The sequence below is a fragment of the Pelmatolapia mariae genome, linkage group LG3_W (assembly GCF_036321145.2).
Source record: "Pelmatolapia mariae isolate MD_Pm_ZW linkage group LG3_W, Pm_UMD_F_2, whole genome shotgun sequence".
Classification (NCBI taxonomy): Eukaryota; Metazoa; Chordata; class Actinopteri; order Cichliformes; family Cichlidae; genus Pelmatolapia; species Pelmatolapia mariae.
In genome coordinates this window covers 69,205,935-69,230,315 of record NC_086229.1, presented here as the reverse complement: position 1 = coordinate 69,230,315, position 24,381 = coordinate 69,205,935, and the positions used below count along the sequence as shown (strand labels likewise).

General features: G+C 42.4%; 1 protein-coding gene and 1 long non-coding RNA gene across 2 annotated transcripts in view; both read right to left on the bottom strand.

The window, feature by feature from the left end:
• The window catches only part of LOC134624766 (zinc finger protein 91-like), a 328,469-nt gene that overhangs the window by 119,014 nt on the left and 185,074 nt on the right, over positions 1-24,381 (bottom strand). The window lies entirely within an intron of this gene.
• LOC134647016 (uncharacterized) lies at positions 19,637-21,610 on the bottom strand. Its single transcript, XR_010573562.1, has 5 exons — positions 21,465-21,610; positions 21,262-21,331; positions 20,525-20,699; positions 20,244-20,409; positions 19,637-20,166 (listed from the first exon to the last, which is right to left on the bottom strand). It is a non-coding gene; the product is annotated as an uncharacterized LOC134647016 (long non-coding RNA).

Genomic DNA, 24,381 nt, shown 5'->3' with positions numbered 1-24,381 from the left:
GAAACCTTAACAGTATCACACAGGACATCTAAAAAACCCATTCTGTCCACTCCTTTAGTTGGTGCATATACATTGAGAAAAACAAAAGTCACATGTTCATATTTGACTTTAACTTTCAGCAAACACCCCTTGATTATTTCCTCTGCTTCGCAAGAAACAGGTAAAAAATTCCTAGAGAACACAATCCCTACACCTCCACTACAACTGGACTTATGACTAAAAAAAACATTTCCCCCACAGCCCTTCCTCCAGTCACTCTCATTGTCACCAGTACTATGAGTTTCTTGAATCAACATAATATCTAATTTCTTTAAGTCCATAAGCTCAAAAAAAGCAGCTCTTTTCACCTCATCTCTAGCACCATTCAAATTTAATGTGCCTATTTTGAAGTCAGACATGAGAGAAGCGAGACAGAGGAAAAAAGACAGGGACATATAGAGTGTGTTCTTAAACATCATCGTCATCATCAGCGGTAAGTGCTTGAGATCTCACTTTCAAAATCAGTTTCTTTAAATGATAAATCTCTTGGTCTGTCAACACATCATCAATAAAATTCCCTGATTGTTTTGTCAAGACCCGAGACGACTCAACAAAAAGCTTAAGGTCTGGAAAATAATCCTCCACTTTCACCATCCTGAGGCCTTTGGTTTTCTGCAAGAATTTCCTGATCTCAGCAGGAGAGTACAGATTCTGGTGTTCCTGGCTTAGGGACAAATCACTTTCAGACTCCATACTGCTCTGTCCTGTTTTGTTTCCTCTCTTAGCTTTTGACGTTTTTGTACTACAGTGGGCAGGTTCAGAGCTCTTCCTCTTTTGAGACAACTTCAGCAAATCCTCATCAAGCACGTTGTCATCCTCACAAAGATCCTCACACACAGACTCAAGAGTTGTGTCAGCTGTCTGAAAGGTGTCAGAAATAACTGCAGACTGGTCATTAGTCAGATCCGTTTCCACACCATCAACACTTTTCACAATGCCAGTATCATCAGACCCGTTACTGCTCGTAAAAAGCCGGTTTTCCACAGGCACCTCGGCAGCTGGGTTCGCCTCAGCTACGGCGGTGCCGCCCGCGGTCTCAGCGGAGCCACCCATGGCCTCAGCGGGTTTCGCATGAGTGATCGCCGCGTCCCTACCAGGAGCCCTGGCTGGGACCGGCTCTCTAATAGCATCATCCGCCGGCTGCGTGTTTCTTAGCCTCTCCGGACAGGATCGAATTAAATGCCCTTCTCCACCACAACCAAAACACTTCATGCTCTCAGATGAAGCAAACACCATGTAGTTGAAACCCTCTATTTTGAAACTGAAAGACAGGTTCAGCTCGCCAGCGGAGTCTTTGAGGATCATAAAAACCTGACACACAACATGTTTGAGGAGCACAGATTTGCACCCCAAAGAGACCATCTTTATGGGCGAAACTAGTTGGCCATACCTTGACAGCTCCTTGGCTAAAGTTTCATTTTTAATAAAAGGAGGCGCATTCGAGATGGTAACTTTTTTAGCAGGGCTAACCAATGGGAGAACAGGCGTAAAGGTTTTGTGAACGATGACGCCGCTTTCCACCAACTCCTTAACTTTAGATACCTTATCAAGAAAGATAACAATTGCACCGTTCATATGGGAGGCAGACTTCACGCTGTCATAGCCCACCACCTCTCCTACAGCCAAAACAGCTTCCTCCACCGAACAATTCACAGTCGGTATAAGTTTGACAGCATGACGACGTGTCAGCTTCTCAAACTCTGCACCACCCTCAACAGCGGGCATTGTGCCAAGCCAAGCCGATAGCAAAAGCTACCAAACCAGCCGGCGACAAACAAAACACACCAACAACCGCGTGTCGAAAAAAAATAAACACACCTGACAGTGAAAATAGAAAAGAGGAACTCGAAAACAGAAATCCACTCACTCCGACACTCCCGTCCCCAGCTCCATTCACTCCGCCATTCACTCAGAGAGAGAGAGAGAGAGAGAGAGAGAGAGAGAGAGAGAGAGAGAGAGAGAGAGAGAGAGAGAGAGAGAGAGAGAGAGAGAGAGAGAGAGAGAGAGAGAGAGATTTTTGATTTTGATTTTTAAAAAATACGTTTATTTTCCATGAAATAATTAACATATTACCACACTTGTCACATTGAAGTGTAACACAAAATCAATAAAAAGTTACACCAACACCTGCCCAAAAACTAGCTGCCCCGCCACCACACTACAGATTGCCCCCCGGTAACCCCAGACCTGAGAAAAAGTATGTAGGTCCGAGGCTGACTTATAGAAATTAAATTCTAGCAACAGCCTAGACTTCACCATGCTGACAAACACAGGGACTACCCCAACATTCAGCCCTTCTGTCACCTTTCTCTTCCTGCTCATATACACTGCCATTTTTGCCTGTCCTAATAAAAAATTAAGCAGCTGGCATTTGTTCTTCCAAAGACGAGTAAATTTAAAACCACAAATGAAAATAGTCAGTGTAAAAACTTCCCCACATCTACGAAAGATGGCTTTTAGAAGCACAAACAGAGCCGAGAGGCGAACACATTCAGAAAAACAGTGAAACAGGGTCTCCCTCTGCTCACAGAATGGACATTTGTCTTCCACAGCAGCGTTAATAACAGAAACAAAAGAGTTTACAGCAACAATGCCATGAAGAATCCTCCACTGCAAGTCTGCATGTTTTTTCGTGAGGGGAGGCTTATAAAGGGACCTCCACGCTGGCTTGATGTCAGGTGCCAAGGAGAGATGGGTCCTCCACACCGTGTCATTGCATCCATTCAGCTTGCCTTGAGTGAGAGTTTTTACCAGCAGCCTATACAAAGTTTTTCCAGAGGCCCCTTCCAGGGACACCCCCGCAACATCCACATTATCCAGTAAAGGACCAAAGCAGTTATTAAAACCAGGAAACAATCTGATGGAAGGATAAGGATCCAAATGATTCGGAGACATACTGCCATCACAATAACGTCCCAAAAGAGAACACCCAATTCCACCCAACTTGCGTTTCCAGTGGTCCAAAAGCTGACCAACAACTCGAGTAGACCGTATCCCAAGCTGTGCAGCGAGTCCCTCCGGAGCATCTAGCTGAGGTCCAGCCAGCTCCACCACCCTCTTCAGAGAACAGACTTGTGCAGCATGGAGCCGTCTGGAAAAAGTAGTCCTCCCCCAGACAGGGCAATCCAGCAAGCTGCCAAACAGTACAGGTTCCTCCAGCAACCAGTACAGAGAATCAGCCTGCTGCTGCCTCTCTTTCCTCAGCAGAGTCCATACAGAAAAAACACTCTTGTAAAAAGGTGGAAGAAGTGAAGAGTTCAGCTTGCTTGCGTCCATCAGAAACAGAGATAAATCCAAACCCATATTACCAAGCTGCTGAAGAATACAGCACGATACACTTCTCCATACAAGATCTTGGGGTCCTGTAAGCAGTCTCTGAATAAACTGAAAGCAAAAAGCAGCCCCTCTACTGGCCAAATGGACCAGACCTTGTCCGCCTTCCTCCCTAGGGAGAAAAAGGACACTCTGAGGAACCCAGTGCAATTTATCCCAAAAAAAGTCCACCAGGATTCTTTGAATGTTAGACAAGAGGGTAACTGGGGGATCAACACAGGTCAACCGGTGCCACAAAGCAGAAGAAAGCAGATTATTGATGACAAGAACCCGACCTCTGTACGACATGTGAGGTAAAAGCCACCTCCATTTGGAAAGCCGACCGTTGACCCTATCCACCACATTTTCCCAATTCTTCTGCAAAAAAGTGTCATTGCCTAAAAACACCCCTAAATACTTAAGCCCACCCTTTCTCCAGATCAAACCTCCAGGCAGACTGAGCTGATCCCCCAGCTGACCTGTCACAGTTACAGCCTCACTCTTTTCCCAGTTTATTTTGGCAGAAGAAATACAACCAAAAAGAGAAACTGTGTTCTCTAAAACCTCAATATCTGTCTGTGAGTTGATCAGGACAATTAAATCATCGGCATAAGCAGACAACTTCAAAGGTACATTGCACCCAGGAATATAAACACCACACAAGTCCCGTCTTAGTTTGTGAAGCAAAGGTTCAATTGCCAGGGAATACAGCATCCCCGACAAAGAACAGCCCTGCCTCACCCCCCTTAGAACACTGAAAGGACCACTCAAGACCCCATTTATTTTCAGGACACTCGTAATGTCACGGTACAGAACCTGAATCATGGCTACAAAACCTGGGCTGAAGCCAAAAGCAGCTAAAGCGTGCCACAAATATTGGTGTTCAACCCGGTCAAAAGCTTTTTCTTGGTCCAGAGAAATGAGACCAACATCTATACCCAAAGACCTAGAGAGGTCCAAAACATCCCTAATCAAAGTGACATTATCACTTATCAGCCTGCCGGGCACGCAATACGTTTGGTCCCCATGAACAACAGAAGCCATCACGTCACGAAGCCTGGTGGCCAGGACTTTGGAGAAAATCTTATAGTCTGTACAGAGCAACGATACTGGTCTCCAGTTCTTCAAATGGCGTAGATCTCCCTTCTTCGGCAGCAGAGCGATGACCGCCCGTCTACAGCTCAGAGGCAGCAAGCCCCTCTGCAGACTATCCGTGACAACCTCCAGCAAATCCTCACCCATCACAGACCAAAAGTCTTTGTAGAACTCAACAGGAAGGCCATCCATGCCAGGAGCTCTACCATTCTGAAAACTCATCAGAGCAGCATGAAGTTCATGCAAAGTTGGCTGAACCTCCAGTTTTTGATTGGTTTCAGCCGCCACCTGAGGGAGTCCCTCGAAGAATCTACTGCACAAACTAGGATTTTCTGAGAAATCACTCTTAAAAAGGTCCTCATAAAAGCTGACAGCAACCTTCCTGATCTCAGAAGGATCCGAGATTATTGAGCCACCGTCAGACAGAGAGTGAATAACTTTTCTTTGCCCATTCTTCTTTTCCAGTCCAAAGAAAAAGTGAGATGGGGCATCCATCTCCGTAACACTGAGAAAACGTGACCTGACCAAAGCCCCTTTGGCCGTCGTGCCCAACAGGTCGGCTAAAAAAGCCTTTTTGGATTTGAGGGAATCTAAAAGCCCCCGGTTTCCTGTAGACGCCGCTAAACTCTGCAGTTCTACCACCTGAGTCTCTAGGTTCCTCATAGATCTGGTTATGTCCCTAGTAACATTACGAGTGAACTGTTGACACAATTGTTTGATCTGACACTTCCCAAAATCCCACCACTGCTGGATACATGCAAAGTCAGATTTAGATGTCCGGTGAGTGAGCCAAAAAAATTCAAAAGCTGTCCTAAAAGTCTTGTCACGTAACAGGGCCGTATTGAAATGCCAGTAGGCACTCCGTACACGAACATTTTTAATGAAAACAGAACAATGAACCAGACAATGATCAGAGAAACCAACAGGAGTTATCTGACAGTCCTTAAAAATACTCAAATGATGTTTAAATGAGTATATGCGATCCAGTCTTGCCAAAGATAAAAGATTGTCCTTAGAGTGACTCCATGTGTACTGTCGCAGATGTCCATTGAAAAACCGCCACACATCTGACAGGTCCACAGCTGCAGCCAGCTGCCTAAGCCTGCGAGAAGACGAAGGATGAGGTTCGATGTGGTTCCTATCCAAAGGTGGGTTGTCAGTACAATTGAAATCTCCACACAAAAACAAATACTCATCATCACTAGAAACCTTAACAGTATCACACAGGACATCTAAAAAACCCATTCTGTCCACTCCATTAGTCGGTGCATATACATTGAGAAAAACAAAAGTCACATGTTCATATTTGACCTTAACTTTCAGCAAACACCCTTTGATTATTTCCTCTGCTTCGCAAGAAACAGGTAAAAAATTCTTAGAGAACACAATGACCCACACCTCCACTACAACTGGACTTATGACTAAAAAAAACATTTACCCCACAGCCCTTCCTCCAGTCACTCTCATTGTCACCAGTACTATGAGTTTCTTGAACCAACATAATATCTAACTTCTTTAAGTCCATAAGCTCGAAAAAAGCAGCTCTTTTCACCTCATCTCTAGCACCATTCAAATTTAATGTGCCTATTTTGAATTCAGACATGAGAGAAGCGAGACAAAGGAAAAAAGACAGGGACACATAGAGTGCGTTCCTAAACATCATCGTCATCATCAGCAGTGAGTGCTTGAGATCTCACTTTCAAAATCAGTTTCTTTAAACGATAAATCTCTTGGTCTGTCAACACATCATCAAGAAAATTCCCTGATTTTTTGTCAAGACCCGAGACGACTCAACAAAAAGCTTAAGGTCTGGAAAATAATCCTCCACTTTCACCATCCTGAGGCCTTTGGTTTTCTGCAAGAATTTCCTGATCTCAGCAGGAGAGTACAGATTCTGGTGTTCCTGGCTCAGGGACAAATCACTTTCAGATTCCATACTGCTCTCTCCTGTTCTATTACCTCTCTTAGCTTTTGACGTTTTTGTAACACAGTGGGCAGGTTCAAAGCTTTTCCTCTTTTGAGACAACTTCAGCAAATCCTCATCAAGCATGTTGTCATCCTCACAAAGATCATCACACACAGACTCAAGAGCCGTGTCAGCTGTCTGACTGGTGTCAGAAAAACCTGCAGACTGGTCATTAGTCAGATCCGTTTCTACACCATCAACACTTTTCAAAATGCCGGTTTCATCAGACCCGGTACTGCTCGGAAAAAGCCGGTTTTCCACAGGCGCCTCGGCAGCGGGGTCCGCCTCAGCCACGGCGGAGCCGCCCGCGGTCTCAGCGGAGCCGCCCGCGGTCTCAGCGGGTTTCGCACGAGCGATCGCCGCGTCCCTACCAGGAGCCCTGGCTGGGACCTGCTCTCCAACGGTGTCATCCGCTGGCTGTGCGTTTCTGAGCCTCTCCGGACAGGAGCGAATTAAATGCCCTTCTCCACCACAACCAAAACATTTCATGCTCTCAGATGAAGCAAACACCATGTAGTTGAAACCCTCTATTTTGAAACTAAAAGACAGGTTCAGCTCGCCAGCGGGGTCTTTGAGGATCATAAAAACCTGCCTTCGGTGACACACAACATGTTTGAGGAGCACAGATTTGCACCCCAAAGAGACCATCTTTATGGGCGAAACTAGTTGGCCATACCGTGACAGCTCCTTAGCTAAAGTTTCATTTTTAATAAAAGGAGGCGCATTTGAGATGGTAACCTTTTTAGCAGGGCTAACCAATGGGAGAACGGGCGTGAAGGTGTCGTGAATGACGACGCCGCTTTCCACCAACTCATTAACTTTAGGGACCTTATCAAGAAAAATAACAATCGCACCGTTCATACGGGAGGCAGATTTCACGCTGTCACAGCCCACCACCTCTCCTACAGCCAAAACAGCTTCCTCCACCGAGCAATTCACAGTCGGTATAAGTTTGACAGCATGACGACGTGTCAGCTTCTCAAACTCTGCACCGCCCTCAACAGCGGGCATTGTGCCAAGCCAAGCCGGTAGCAAAAGCTACCAAACCAGCCGGCAACAAACAAAACACACCAACAACCGTGTGTCGGAAAGATAAACACTCCTGACAGTGAAAAAAGAAAAGAGGAACCCGAAAAAAGAAAGCCACTCACTCCGACACTCCCGTCCCCAGCTCCATTCACTCCGCCATTCACTCAGAGAGAGAGAGAGGAACAGAGAGAGAGAGAGAGAGAGAGACACGAGCTGCTGTCTGTTACGCCTCGTCCTGATCCTTCTCTTGGTCCTTGTGCTCAGTGTTGAACGTCCTGAGGCGTTTAATCCCAAAACCTAACAATGATAGTTTGCACTCACATGAACCATGACATTACTATAGTTTGGATTTGATTACTGGTGATGATTCAGTGTGTCAATTATGAAGCTTCCCGTTTTCCTTTAACTGCATGTAATGCAGCACAGCTGTTTTTGATATATTCTGTCTTTTCTGTAGACTGTCATGGCATATTTCAGTTTACAATGCTCTGGCATTGCAGGCATATACTAGTCTAAATTAAAGTTGTACGAACTGGTCATTTGCTAATAAAAGAGTGTTTTCAGGATGTAAACAGTTGTATAATATTATTTCTTGGAAATAGTAGATCCTGCTCTTCATCTACATGTGTAAAGTGATCTGCCATTCTTTTGTCAAATATGGCAATGCCGTCTTTGCATTTTTCCTGTGTTAAAGACGGAAATGTTTACCTGTGTTTCTTTATTCTGTTATTGTTTCAGTCTAATAATTGTGAAGATTATAACAAGTTTGATGGTTTTCTCACTTTAGATATGGCTTGGCCCTGGCTTGGCCCTGGCTTTGCCCTGGCTTATCGAAGAATTAAGAAAGCAGAACCGGCTGTTCAAACCTGGATCACATCTTGGAGATGCTCACGGCTCTCCAACGGGAGATTGAGAGACCAGTGTCGGACTGTTAGAACAGCTTTACTTTGTTCGCACTAAAGTAAAAACCACCATCACGTCATGCGGATACCCCTTCGGTGCCAGCTGCGGGCTCAAGGCTGGAACTGAACAAAAACACCCTGATAACGACTGTGTTTAGACTGTTCTTCCCATTCCATGCAAGGCCACCTGGGTTGGCTGGAAGACTGTTTACTTAGCCTGGCAGGGCGAAGGACACTGTCTCAGCTGAACTCTGGACACACACATACACACACACACTCACTCATCCCCCCTCCCTTTCCAAATGCCTTCGATGCATGTTCCCTCCTGGCGGGTCTGGGCCCGCGCTGGAATAATAGCGCAGGGCAGGAGGGCTGCTGTGTTTGCTTCGGATTACTCCTCACCCCCTACCCAACCCTGTGGCTTGTCACGTGCTCCATAATGTTGTGCTGTGGACATTTATGTGCTTTCTGTTCAGTGGAGTTTTTTTGTTTCCTGTTCTCATGGTGTCCTCCCATAGGAGCCCAGCATGAGTAGAGGTCTCTTTTTTTCCTCTTGGACTTTCCCATTGTAGTGTACATTTCAGTGTTTTTCTGTAATGCTACTGATCTCCAACCTGTATCCCCATGAAATGTCTTTGTTGTGGATGTAAGGTTGGGGGGGGGGTCCCATTTCACTGCAGGGCAACTTGCATGTGACAAATAAAGTTCTGATTGATTGACATTTTTTCAGTCTGGCTGAAATTTATAAGTTTAATATTAGCCAACAAATACAGTATGAGATGAATAGAAAAAAAAAACTTTAATATATGAAATATTCAAAAGTTGACTCTGTTCATCTGGACAGAATCAAAGTCTGACAGTGGGTCAGTTTCTGAGACTGAAGAAGTCACTTGGATGAGTGACGAAACATTTTCCCACAAAACGCTATGTGCAGATGAACAGAATCAACTTTTGGAGATTTGCTTACCTGGATGATTGAGCATGCATCAAAATATATGAAATAAAGCGGGCTAACATTCACTGAATTTAAATCATTAAATGACATTTTGGAATTGATGGGTCATGCCTGCAAACTTAATATTAGAGTTTTTGACATATTTTATCTGGAATTCAATATTGCATTAATTACTCCTCCACACTTTTAGTGTTACATACTAAAGCTAAATGTAGTTTAGCCTGTTTAACATGGACCAATGCTCACTTTTATCTGAATATGTAATTTGTCATATCAACATTTGTAGCTAAAACTAGTAAGGTAACATTTTAACAGACTGCATTTTGAGGACTGCGTGTAAAGATCCAACAAGTGAGAGCACAGTTGGTTTTCACTCTAGCCACCAAAGGAAAAGAAGAAAACTACGTTTGTTATCCAATAGCATGTTTTGCTTATCAAGGTTTCTGACTGAGAGAAGTGACCCACGAGTATCTGTGGGGGAGCCATAACAATAAGATAAGCCATGGTAATCCCTAAAGCACTAAGAAAATGAGCTGAAATTTCTTCTTTTATTAACTCATTTAGCTGAAAATGCCGTCTGATACTTAATCATCCGACCATTCATGAAAGCAACCAACAACAAAGTGGAGCAGATGTTAATAAACTTCCTTTTAGCCCTTTGGTCTCACATTACTTGAATAACACTCAGATTACTTTGTTCTTTTATCATAGTTCAGTTTCAGTCAGTTCATCACCATCCGCAGCTGATGACTAAATTACCGGACCAGCTGATCTCTGCTTGATGACTACATTGTGAGGTTGAATCTGCTTTAACTTAGAAGTTTAGAATTTCTCTTACAGTATTTTTTTTTTTCAGCTCAAACAGCTGCTGCACCTGGCTGATAAATCAAACACAGTCACTGATTCTTATAGTGTCACATGAAAGGACTTTAGACTGACCTTGTCATGATTCATGTGAGGCAGGCAGGAGATTGGAACCAAAAGCAGACTTCATGGAGGCAAAAATGTAAACTCAAAAAGGAGCTTTATTGCTGAATCAAGGGGGGAAAAAAACGATACAAAACTACACTGGGATAATATATACTAAACTCACAGAGAGACACACAGCAGGAGGGACAACAAACAGGAGATGACAGTGGACTAAAATAAATGATGGAGTAATCAGGAAATGGGAGACAGAAGGGAAACACAGCTGGTACTAATTATACAGATGAGACGGGGAACAGAGGCTGAATGTAGAGCAGAACTGTCAAAGTAAAACAGGAAACAATTCACAAAGATGCAGACAAGACACTAAGACATGGAAACATGACAGACCTAACAGAGGCAAGACCGAGACCAAATACAGAATAAACTCAAGAGTATAATAACACTGGACTAGGAAATATAAACTACACAGAGAACCTAACAATCAGTGACTTAAACAGGGAATACAGGGTACTCAAAACAGCATAACTAATACTGGCAGTGAATCAGAACATAAACCATAATACAAAATATTACCAAAACACAAGAAACTCAAAAAGCTGACACATGCCCTCAGGGGTCGGTGCGTTGGTGGTTCTTGGTGTCCGGGGCTGGGCGCTCAGGTATGTACCAGCTCACTCCCAGTGTCTACTTGGCGGGGCCTGGTGCCAAAATGACAACATTAACACAATAAAACAGGTCTCTTTCTTAAACAGAAGCCTGTCATGCTTAACTTTTGAGAATATAAGTAAATCTTTCTTTAAAAGAACTCTGTCCTGCTTAACTTAAAATTATATAAATTAATAAAAAACAATAGAACAAACACATTCTTGTAACAGTGCACATATAGTGCATTTAGTGCAACTGGCTTCAGTTGAGGTATTATTTCAGCTTTTCTAATGCTAATCAGCTGCTCCTGTTTGTAAACCCGCTTGTTCCCATGATTACGCATCATAACTCATCATCATTATTCATCTATGTATTACTTTTATGTATTAGTCATCTATTTGTTGTAATCATCTATCCTTGCAGTTGTTTATTACACAAAATAAATTATATTATCACACTTCTGGCCACATAGCGCTGATATTCACTGCACATGCCCATATTAACCTTAACCAGAGGGTTTAAAAAAACAAACCAGTGTTTACATACCATATCTGCTTCTGCCGTGGCCTGGTGGATAAAAAATTGGTTAAGGGTTCCCCGAGCTTTCACGCCCCTCATGTTCTTCATGTGCCCACCATTAGAAGCATGCCTATGGAAAAAGTGCGCCGGCACACAGTGCAGTGCGCTTTATAGGTGTTATCGTACACTTTTCCAGCCAGGTGTTTTCCTTTTCCCATTCCTCCCAGTACTTTTGCAGCCTTTTTTTCTTTCTCTGAGGGGAACAAACATTGCTGGTCTAATGCTGGGCTTACACTGTGCGATTTTTGGCCCATTTTGAGCTGATTTTTGAGTCGTGCGACCGATTCGGTGATCGGCCCGATTTTGGCCTTCATCGTGCATCGTGTAGTATACGTGGGGTAACGAGAAGCGATTAACACCTCACGACCAGCTCCCGATCATCAATCGCTTGGTCGTGAGGGTGTCACCACAGCCGCTCACACTGGTCACGTGCAAACACGTAAACGCCAGTGAAAAAGACGGAGCAGCACGGCTGTGCAGCGTGTGACCTGGACACAAGCGATGGAGGCACAACTTGTAGAGCTTTGGAAAGCTCATCCGAGCCTTTTCGATGTGGCCTCACAAAATTATCACGACCACAACAACCGTGAAAATAGTTGGATTTACATTGCTGCTCAATCACAGCTGCCTGATCAATGTTTTTCATTAGCAATTTAGCAAATTTGATGGTGGTGGTGTGCGTGTCTGTGTGAGTGAAAGACACAGAGGGAGAGCGAGCGACAGATTTTCTGTTATAACCTTCATTTTATGGAGGCACAGTGTGAGCACTCAGGTTGCATCAGAGCATCGGGCGGTATAGTGTGAGACCTGCATCGTGACCTACGAACTTATAACCCCTGCGAGTCAATCGTACAGTTTGAGCAGGAGCTGAATAACGTGACTAAAGAAATCGCACAGTGTGAGCCCAGCTTTAGGTGTACTGTCGTCCGAGACTTGCACCGCAGTGTCGGCGTTTGTTTCCCTGTTGGCCATGCTTCTTGTTGTGGTCATCTGTTGTCTTCTGGTATTTTCTCCGTAAGCGACCTTTCCTCGACCAATGAGATAAGCGGTAATCTGAACTGTGCTGTCAGCTCATTGGTCACAAAGCAGGAGAGGGGCTGGGAATTATGTTTTCAAACAAAGCGTTAATTCCATTAATTAATAATTATTTGAATATATATGAGTGCTTGTGTATAAATACACAAACAATACACATATGCTTTCAATTGTGTAATTTAAGTGATCTAGGTAGCTCTGTTTTAGAAGTTCAGTTAACGCTAGAAATGTGTTTTGGAGTTTGTACGTGTTTTCTCTCTAGGGGCCACTGTATATATTTATATATAAATATATATAAATAAAACCACTTTTTGTATATTAGTAATTCCTTTTGTGCATAATTTCATATTATTGTTAATAATAAATTAATTAAAGCAGCAAAACAACCTGAAGAGTCAGTTCGGAGCCGAAAGAGCCGGCTCTTTTTAGTGAGCTGAGCCGAAAGAGCCGGTTCTCTAAAAAGAGCCGGAAATCCCATCACTAATTCTCATTATGTATTTTTCCACAGTGACATCATGATGAAGTCCAACCTACTAAAAGTAACTCAAAGTGACTTCCTTAGGACAGACTGAAATGAAAGTATTGAGTCTGAGGGAGCTGGATGAGCAGACCTTTACTCACAGTCAGTGACTTTCAGCTTTATTTAAAGCTTAAAATGTATCTTCATGTAGTCAAGTTTTGAACTCAGGTTCTGTTTTGTATTTAAAATACCAACAAGCTCAGACATTTAGAAATACTAAGAGTCAGGTCAACAGGAGTAGACAACGTGGAAATGTCTGCAGTAATTTTGTCGCTCTGCTTGACTTTCCTGTTTATCTGCGTCTTCGTGTTTGTCTCTGCAGGTGAGTTTTAAAAACACATCAGTGTTTCCTTCTTAGATAAAGAGTAAGAACCGTCAAACTGATTTCATGTTGATTCTGCATGTCTGTGGATTTTCAAGCAACATGAGGACAGGTCTCTCATGTGAGCTGTAACACTTTAACTACTTTCCAGTTTCCAGCACAGAGACAGAGAGCACAAAGAAGTGTAATGTGTGTGTGTCAGTGTGATGTGTTGTAGTGTCAGGAGTCGGTATACAGCTACAAAGCTTTTTGTTCAGTGTATACAAACAGCTGTAGCTACATAAAGGCAGCATGCAGAGACTCACAGTGTCTTATAATGAGAGGCTGCTTTCTCTCACACATTATCAGGACATGTTTCTGTCATATCATAAACAGTCACATGAAAGTGCTTTGTGTTGGGAGATAAAGCCTAACCTCAATGTAGAGAGGTCTTCTGTCTCTTAAATCCAAACTGGGTGCTGGACGTTGTAACACTAACCGGATAATCCACTTCTGTATAAGAAGTTAATTCTTAAACTTAGTTACATTCCTTTACATTACATTAACATTTTAAGAGAAGTTAATTGAATCTAATAATTAAATTGAGGGTTGAGATTGTTTGTCATGGTACTGGGTCATGTGAGTTCCTAAAAATGTTAAGTTTAGTATTTGGATATTTGTTTATCCAAATATTGAATTCTAATCCCTGGTTCGTTTAACCTGTTAACCTCTTAAGCCACTAGCCTACCTGGTCTCCTGCCTTTTGCCCCTGTATCAGGAGGTGTTGGGGCTTAAGAGGTTAAGCCTGAAGCGTTCCTATGCATACCTGCTCTGACTTTCAGGTTCCAGATGCTTTGAAGTTTAAATATTGTTCCATGCTCATGTGTCAGGTCCCTTTTGTTTAATATATTCATATTTTCGCCATTTGTTTTTTTGTATCTACTGCTTTGTTTTTGAATTAGTGTTTCCTTTGTTCCATGTTCTTTGGTGTTTAAGTGCCTTGAGGTGACCTCAATATCATTAAACTATATCATTAAACTGTGCTTTACTTTTACTTTTACTTATTTGTCGCATCTTTGTGTATATATTTACACACCTTCTGTGCATATATAATTGCTTCCTACACTTGTGTCATATCATGTCAGAGTCTGTTCCTCTAATCTTAATGTAGAGACTTGCAGGTGTTTATATATATATATATATTAGGGGTGCAACGATACACAAAATTCACGGTTCGGTTCGATACTTTGGTGTCACGGTTCGATATTTTTTCGATACAAAAAAATTTTCATTTATTAAAATTATAAATATATATTTTAACTCAAAAGTACAGTTTTTAAATTTAATGTTGCTGAAACAACAAAGTAATAAAAAATAAATAAATCTATCTGATCGAGAAATCACTCATCTTTGGAAAAAGAGTTTATTACAGAGAAATGACTCGGGTAAAGTTGTTTTTGTCTGCTTCCACTTGTCTTTGCACTAGGATGATATCGGAGTAAATGTGCAGTCATATTCATTGTGTTACCACTAGTGCTGTCAGCGTTAATCTCGTTGAAATGACGTTAACGCCACAACACGGCAAATCTCCGTTAACGAGCTACCGTGGATGAGCCCGTTCTCACTCCCGAGGCGTAACATCCCGACGTTTTGTCACGTCCTGCGGCGTTCCTGAGGAACGCGAAAGGTGACCTTCCACGTTGTTATGGTACGCGGCGGTTTCCAGCCCTGTACTGCAGCCCTAAACTTAACCTTATCACTAAGCCTAACCATAACCTTATGCCTAACCTTAACCATAACCTTATGCCTAACCATAACCTTATTCCTAACCTTAACCATAACCGTATCCCTACGCCTAAACCGAACCTTATCCCTAAACCTAACCATAACCTTATGCCTAAACCTAACCATAACCGTATACCTAAGCCTAAACCTAACCTTATCGCTAAACCTAACCATAACCTTATTCCTAACCTTAACCAACACTTTAATGAGGTGAAATAGTGTTTTCTAAAGCGATTTTAAGGGAAAAAGTGAAGATGTGTAGATTGAGTCCAAACGGTTCTCATGTGTCCGCAGTTTTCCGATGTCGTGACGTAGGAACGCCTTGGGTGGCCGAAAACGTAATATGTTGACGATTTGTCACCTAGCGTAAAATGTTACGATTTGGGAGTGAGAACGGGTTGCGTGGATCACCCCGTGCGTGAGGCTAACGTTAACAAGCTAACTGCGCTAACGCACTAGTTCCCACCAATGTAATTGAGCATTGCGTGGCACATCCGACATACTGTTTTACTTTTGTCCATGACACGCTTACCTTCAGGGTCATGAAGACCAAAACAGTTCCAAATGCCAGATCTGAATTAGGGTGGGGGAGGTTCAATTTGCCATGTTGCAACGGGCTTAACTTCTGTCTCGCTAGCTTGCGCTGCGCTCAGTGGATCTGCGCTCGACAGTGCAGCCTAGGCGGATAAGTTGAACGCAGATCCACTGAGCTCTCAACACAGACAGCATCGTCAGAAGAAAAGTTGATAAAATAAATTAAAAATTTTGTATTGTTCGATACACATGCGTACCGAACCGAAAGCACTGTATCGAACGGTTCAATATTGATACGAGTATTGTTGCACCCCTAATATATATATATATATATGGTTGTAGTCAGTCAAGCAAAACACTTACTTCAGAAAAAGTAAGCCTTAAATATTTCTTTGCTGATTTGTAGTTTGGTGTTTAAAGGCCCTTTTGCTTTGGGAGCTTTAATAAATTTGGCCATATCTAAGTTTTCCAATTATATATAAAGCACACATCGCTCTTGCTCTTGACGAAGGCGGTCGCACTTTTCTCCTCTCCTCTCCTCCCCTTAGCTTCCCTGCTTAGCCTCATGTGTCTTTGTCTAGTCTCGTGTTTTTTGTATTACTTTTCCCTGGAACACTCTCTCACAGTCTGTTCTCTAAAACCTAAAAGAGGAATTATGGATTTGATCAACTGGTCCCTGAATGCAATTGACACCCCTTTCTCAACGAGAAGTTTGGGCTTGGGTGAGCCTGAGTGCTGAAGATATCGACCTATTCGGAACCATGATAACAGGGTTCTTGCTGATCGGAGCTGGCTTGGCCCTGGCTTATCGAAGAATTAAGGAAGCGGAACCGGCTGTTCAAACCCCCACAAGGCTGCCCGCTGGGATTGAAATGATGGGACGAGGTGTGAGTTTCTCAAAATGGGTTCATTGAGTGCAGCATGGATAAAATCTTGGAGAAGCTTACGGCTGCTGTGAATACTCAGAATAACACCTCTGAGTGCAAACTGGATTACATCTGGAGGGGCTAGCTCGGAATAACACCTCTGAGCGCAAATTGGATCACATCTTGGAGAAGCTCACTGCGGTCGTGAGTTCTCAGAAATCGGCTCTTTGAGCACAAGAATGACAACATCACGGAGCGTAAGGTTGATAACATCATGGAGAAGCTCGCGGCTCTCCAACGGGAGATTGAGAGACCAGTGTACTGTTAGAACAGCAATGAAATTCATATGAGTTGTTTGCACTAAAGTAAAAACCACCATTACTTCATGCGGATATCCCTTTGGCGCCAGCTGCGGTCTCAAGGCTGGAACTGTACAAAAACACCCTGATAACGACTGTGTTTAGACTGTTCTTCCTATCCTATGCAAGGCCACCTGGGTTGGCTGGAAGACTGTTTACTTAGTCTGGCAGGGCGAAGGACACTGTCTCAGCTGAACTCTGGACATACACACACACGCACACAGACATATACACATGCAGATGTACACTCATCCCCCCTCCCACCTCCAAACGCCTTCGACGCTTATTCCCTTCCGATGCTGACGGTGGATCAAGGAGACCAGTGCATAGGCTGTAGGCCCGGATGTACTGTCTACATTGGCTGTCTCTCACCCTTTACCCACCCCTGTTGCTTGTCATGTGTTTCTTTGGTGTATTAAGAGTTTTTTCATGTGCTATGTGCAGAGGTGTTTTTTTTTTTCTGTTCTCAAACTGATCTCCCTATTGGAGCTCAGTCTGGGGGGAGTTATTTTTTCTCCTTATCTTTCCTCATGTGGTGCATTTTCCATTGTTATACCTCTCTGACCTGTTTTCCCCATGTGATGTTTTTGTGTAACGTATGTATGGTCGGAGGGTAAGATGGCGCCGCCATTGCGTGCAATAGGTCGGCAGCCTTAACATGAAATTTCCCCTTGTGGGACTAATAAAGGTATATCAATCAATCACATCATTGTCAGACACTACCCAGACAGCCAGCAGTTAAAAAAAAAACATGCAGTGAAACATGTCGCTCTGGGTAACCAACTAAAAATACAGTTTTCTACTGCAATTTCCCTCCTCGTTTAAGTATTGTAATTTATCAAAACAACTCAACTGTTTTAGAAGTCTGCTTTGTGGTTTCTCTTCCAGAGTATGAAGTCATCACAGCTAACTCTGGACAGGATGTCACTGTGCCATGTCAAGCTCCAAACGACAACAATAACTTAGTTGTAGTTTGGGGCAGAGCTGACCTGAAGTCAGAATATGTGCTTTTGTACCAGGATGAGTTGTTTGTTCCAGACAACCAGCATCCATCTTTTGTGAATCGGACAGATCTGCAGGACCGACAGATGAAGGATGGAGACGTGTCTTTGATTCTGAAGAGTGTGAACACTGATGACACTGGAATGTACGAGTGTTATGTCATCCGGGCTGTCATCTGGGGATTCGGAAAACGTACGATTCTCATCGGCAAAATCTACCTTTATGTTGTTCCTCCAGGTGAGTGAGTAGAGTTGAGTGTGTGTGTGATCAGAGGTGAAGCTGCTTCCTGGTTGTTGATGTTTGTTTCTAAAGATGTTGTTGATGAGACTTTGTAGAAAGCAGCTGGTCTGAGTGATGTGATCAGAGTGCAGTAGATAATGTCTGACAGCAGTTTGAAGAGGAAATGGATTCTGTTCTGTTCTTCACTCATCACCTACCTGACAGCTGACACCTCACACCTGTTTCTCACCTGCAGGTCACACAGGAGGAGACACAGAGGATGGATCTGTTGGACTGATCCTTTGTCTGTTGGTTACTGCTGCGGTTTTGGTGTTAGTTATACCTAAACTACTTAAACGTGTGAAACTTTGGAAGCTATGAGTTCAAGGCTGTTTGAATGTGATCAATGAATGAATGTAATATAAAATCATATACTAAGTATCATATGTTTACTATTATTTCTGGCCCAAATGTCTTTCACATCAACATTTCTAGTCTCTGGAAGTATCCAGATGGCTGACGTTCTGATTCTGGTTCAGTTGGGAGTATTCCTGATAAAAGGAGTTCTACCTCTTCAATTTAACCAAGAGCTGCTTAAACAAGATCCTCTAATTTTTGCAGTTTTCTCTCTTACGTTGTTGGTGTTTAGCTTACACTACCTGCCTTGAGGCAACTGTGGTCGTGATCACACTTCATAAAGTTAAAGTGGGTTCCAGCAGGCCAAATAAAAAGGCCTGTAGTTGACCCTTGTTTTTGCTTGCTGCACAGAGAGTGAGCTGCCTTGGTGGATCTTAGCCTCCTGCTGTGTGCACTGTTAGACTTTTCGTCTCCACTTTACGGTAACATACTGGCGTCACTGTTGCCAGCGTCATACCGTGATGCCGTGTTACGGTAGCTTACCGTTCTGCAGGATGATTATGTTTTTTGCTGTTGGACAAATTATGGTAACGCACCGTAGCTTTTTTTACGGTATCTCACTGGCGTCACTGTCGCCAGTGAGATACCGTTATGTCGGAAATTACGTCAACAAAGTAACATCATACTGTGATTAAGAAATTGGTATACTACCGTTTATTCACGGTATGTCACTGTAAGCCCGCTGCAAGGTAATAAACTGCAATATATTTACCAGTAACTTACCGTTATCACGCATCATCAGTACCAAAAATATTCATCTCTGCTAGAGGATACCATGATCCTACAGGCGGTCATTTACTGTTTAACAGGTCGTAATTTACCGTAATTTAAAGAAACAGTAACATACTATAAGAGACTGGAGGGTTCCAAAACAACTGTATTGTATTAAAAAAAATGTACCATTTATTTATTTATATATATTTTTATATAAAAAAATATATATACCCACTATCGAGATCGATAGATAGATATACACACACACACAAAATATAATTCATGTGCTTCACACCACTTTTTATTTCTCTTCTGATTTTTCCCTGCTGAAATACACACTTCCAAAATCAAAAACTGAAAAGAACTGAAGACATATTTTCATTGAGGAAGCACTTGTTTTTACTAGACCATGTAATCCATTATTTCCAGATGGTTGTACAAACAATAACGATATTATGTCATATCCATATCATGGCAGATAACATATGCTCAAGTGTTGGGTTTTCTTAGTTAGATTTTGTAGGGTCTTAAACCTACAATGTGAAGTGCCTTGGCATTCATTTTGTTGGCACCATACAAATAAACTGAATTGTAATGAATATAATATCAAGCCCCACACTTCTGCCTTTATATAGACTTTGTCCAAAATACTGGCTCACACCACCAAATCAATGCACAAAGCAGGGTCCACAAGGACATGGATGAGCGTATGTGGTGTGGAGGAACTTGACTGACCTGCACTGAACCCTGATCTTGCTTTGTGGACTGAGTTCATTGATTTGTAGGGTGAGCTAATACATGTGACAATTAAAGTGTAAGTAGCTGAAATAATTTTTAACAAACGGGTAAAAGAAGGAAAAAAAATCAAAACTGTTGCACTCAAAAAACCTATTGGATAGAGACAGCGTCTTCATTGTTGTTCGTCTTGTGTAAATGTCCAGAAAGCATGGGCCATGGATCATCTGTGGAGACACAGGTAACAACACATTGGTCGCTTAAATTATACAAGAAATTCACTATAAATGTCAAAAACAGTTACCTAATTTGAAGTTTGCCACTCAAATTCAGTAAGCCGCTGGAGGAAAGTTGTGACATGAGGGTTAATGTGAACAACCTTTCGCTTCACAGTGGTCCCAGTCTTTCTGCTTGTCCCAACCTTGGAGGTACATTTTGTTCCCTCTTCAAGGTTTATCCTTACAAAAAACCTTAAAACATGCCATAATAAATAGTAACATACAGTAACATTGAGTTGTGATTTGAAATAATGAGTTACTTAGGGATAATTTATTCATCATCTATTAGCGAACTGTTCAAACATACCTCTGAATTAGTTCCAATGTTGCACACGCTGACTCCTGGTATTCCAGGTTCAATACATAGAATGAACCAAAGAAGACTGACATCGCATCAGCAAAGGTGTTCTCTTTGTCCAGCTCAACAATTACACGCCCCTCTGCACTCACCATCCAGCAGGTGGCGGTCATTAAATTTTGTCCTGTATGTATAGGGGCAACATGTTGTCATTATGCAACATAAAATAATTTCAATACTTCACTTCTTCACACTGTCTAGATAGTCATAAAGCGAATAGCTACGTACAGTTAATTATTAATGGTACGTTTTAACAATTATAATATGTTAAAACGTACATAAGTCCGTTTTAACATATTATAATTGTACATAATTGGGAATTATTCTGCACATTAAACACACCTAACAATTAAACCAATTAAATTAACGGAGATGAATCAACTGTATGGTTATTTTGGAGTTTATAGTTTGTGCTGCTGTTAAACTTTACAGTATTGACTTCAGTATTCCTACTGTTAGTGTAGCTAGACTACCATGTTGATCAGTAATATGTAATGTGAAATTTGATATTGTTACTTTGCTGGATTCACTGAGACACATGTCCAACAACCTTGGTTCATAAAGGAAATTACAGAAATTTGAGCTAATATAACAGAGACTGGATACCTGTGTCCACGAAAAGCTCCTGTGCCAAACAGAAATTTTAATATGGTCTAATCAGCTCTATTTCATAAATGACTTCTTACCACGCATAATCAGCCTTGGGGTGCTTGGCAGGTTGCTCTCTGCTTCAAGGGACATCCTGGTAGATGTTTCCTGCCAGAAAAAGGACCAGGACATTTTATGTAACAAAAAACAAACAAACAAACAAACAAACAAAAAAAAAAAAACAAAAAAACAGGAAAGCAAGCAACAGCATTAAACCTAGAGCTGTATGAAAAAAGCTTACATCTGCTAAGACAAAGAGGGAGTCTTCATCTTCCTTGTAATACTTCATCATGAGAAGTATGGCTGCTGTGCCAACCTTGTTGTTGGTCAAAACTTCCTCACTTTCTATCTGCTGGATGAGTGTCCTTATACCAAGGTTCCATTTGAGCTTCTGGCTGGAGAAATAGTTAATAATCCTTCTGCCTTTGGTTATGAGGGCCTGACTTAAGCGCTCACTGATATCAATACCTGTGAGTTTGTGAAAGTGGTTCGAAAGACCTTTTCGAGTAAACAAGAATGGCCACTGCTTCTGAATTTCAGCTACTGAAAGTGAGGGACAACAGTTGATAAGCTGGCGCTGAGAAATATATGTGAGGCACATGAAGTCATCCACATCAGGTCCCTCCACAGCTCCAGGTCCTTGTGAATTAAAAATTGTTAACAAGATGTGTTTCTTTTCCTCTAAAGAAGCTGGCATTTCCCCCTCAGGAAGTTCAACTGGCTGCCAATTAATATAACCATAGCTATCCACAAGGCATCTAACTTTTTTAGGTGAGGTTGCACTACTGTTGGGACTGCAGTCTTCCTCATTCCTGGTTCTCTTTGTTTCACTAATTCTGTGTATTGTATTATCTCGATTAACATGTTCAACTCTAGATTTGATGCTTCTTAGTAGTGAATAATGTCCACAACCCAGTCTTTCTCCCTTTTCAGTAAAATCTGCAAATGTTTGAGGGTATCTGTTTACAATGATCTTAGCAACCTCTTCACAAGATGCACGTTTAGGGTTTCTGCAGTTAACTTGCATGGCCTCCACAACAATTCTAACCATACTTCTCCTGTCCTCTGGACGACCTGTCTCCTCTTGTGATGCATGCAACAGTTGGAGTGGAAATCTTTCCCAAGCTCCAGAGTAATGGTGACATTCAGGTTCTTTGGTCTGTTGCCATCTAAAAATAAGAGAGAGAGATCATTGGAAAAGCAACTTTATATGGCTATTTCAACAAATATGTCCTCACTAAAAGATGAACCCTGCAATTAGGATTGAGTAGTAACAGAAAGGCAGTTTTGGGGACCTTGTCTGAAGATGAAAATCAATCCCAGGACTGCAAAAGAACTACAAACTCAATGTCTTGCATTGAAAAGTTGAAAAATACATCGAAAAATACAGTATATTTTACAGTTTGTCACAATTTCCACCCTTAGTCCTACCATTACCAATGAAAGGTTAATGGTGTTAATGGTGTAATCAGTGTCTACTTTTGTTTCGTCCATTGCACAGCTGCAAAGATCCTGAAATTCCTCTATGATGCTCTGTATAGTGCTGGTTGGCAAGAGCATTTTAGCCTGCATTTTTAAATGACACAAAGTCAACTGTCTTCTAATAGATTAACTGTGTCGTGTCCTTGTATTATGGCAAATTCCACAATTTCTTGTTGCCTTGACTGCTGAACTGTCTACTTGTGTTTTCGAGAAATATGGCTGGAAAATGATGTTCGGACACTGAAGTATTTAGAGCAACCTTCAAATGGACATAATACTTTTTTCCCCATCTTTGTAATGAAATCTGAGATGGGCACAAAGAGTTGTGAAGTTTTGTGCAGCATACCCACATCCAGGAACTTGACAGCTGAGGTCACCAGTGGACTTCTAAAACTCCTCCTCAGTGGTCTCCCTTCTTGTTCTGTGATTCCTAGGCATATGTGAATGAACGGCAGAAAATGTTCTGAAAGTGGCAGGACAGTTGTCAGTTCCACAAGAAAGCCTATAGTTAGCTACATGTTTGTGGCTTTTAACATGCAAACTTACTTAGACTTAGATCCTCCCGCGCCGATCGGCGCATCGAGCGACAAGAGAACGCCATCGAACTCGGTCTATCGCGGCAGTTGTTGCTTCATCCCATGACAGTTCGACTGAATGTAAATCTTCAAGGAAAGTCCTCCTCCATGTTATTTTGGGTCTTCCTCGCCGTCTCTTTCCATTCTTCGGGTTCCACAGAACCGCGACACGGGCAGGTCTCGGGTCCGGTAGCCGAAGGATGTGACCGGCAAATCTGAACCGACACTTGGTGACGTCAAGATGGCGGTTGATCTTTGCAGTTGATTTCCAAGTCTCTGCTGCATACAGTGCCGTCGGTATAACGATGGTCTTCAGGAGCCGCAACTTGGTTGATAAAGGCAGTGCGGTGGTCATCCATATAGGTCGTAGTCGTTGAAAGGCTGCCCATGCTTTCCCAATTCTGCACTTAACGTCATGCTCCACGTCCCCGTCACTACTAAAAGTGCAACCCAGGTACATGAACCTGCCCACCTCTTCTAGCTGCTGCTGCTGATTCACAGTAACCGCTGTGTTTGATGGTGTAGCGTAACCAACTCGCATAATCTTCGACTTCTCACCGCTGATCCTGAGACCTATCGGTGCTGCTTCGCTTTCCAAAGATGAGGTTGTTTTCTGAAGAGCCCGGAGTGTTGGTGCAAGTAAGGCTATATCGTCCACAAAGTCCAAATCTGTGAACTGCTACAGGGGATCACGTCCAGTGATGCCCATCACGTTCGGTCCAATTGCTCGGCGCATGACATGGTCAATGGCGATGTTAAAGAGGAATGGCGATAGGACGCAGCCTTGTCGCACACCAGTATCGATGTTAAAATATTCCGTGATGCCGTTGTCTGTTCGGACGCAACAACTAGAGTTGCGGTACAACGCTTGGAACGCGGTAACGAAGCGGTGCAAACTGAACAATATAAATTTGCGTGCACGGAAGCCACAAAATTTACAAATACACATAGTTGCAAAAAGTTCAGTGACCAATTACCTTTCCTAAATGACATATGCAATGCAAAAAATAAAAAAATAAGAGTATTGTCAGTAGGGACCAATTCCCAGTTTTTACATGATCAAAATTATTCACAAAAGGCTTCAATAAACAGAAAATGTGT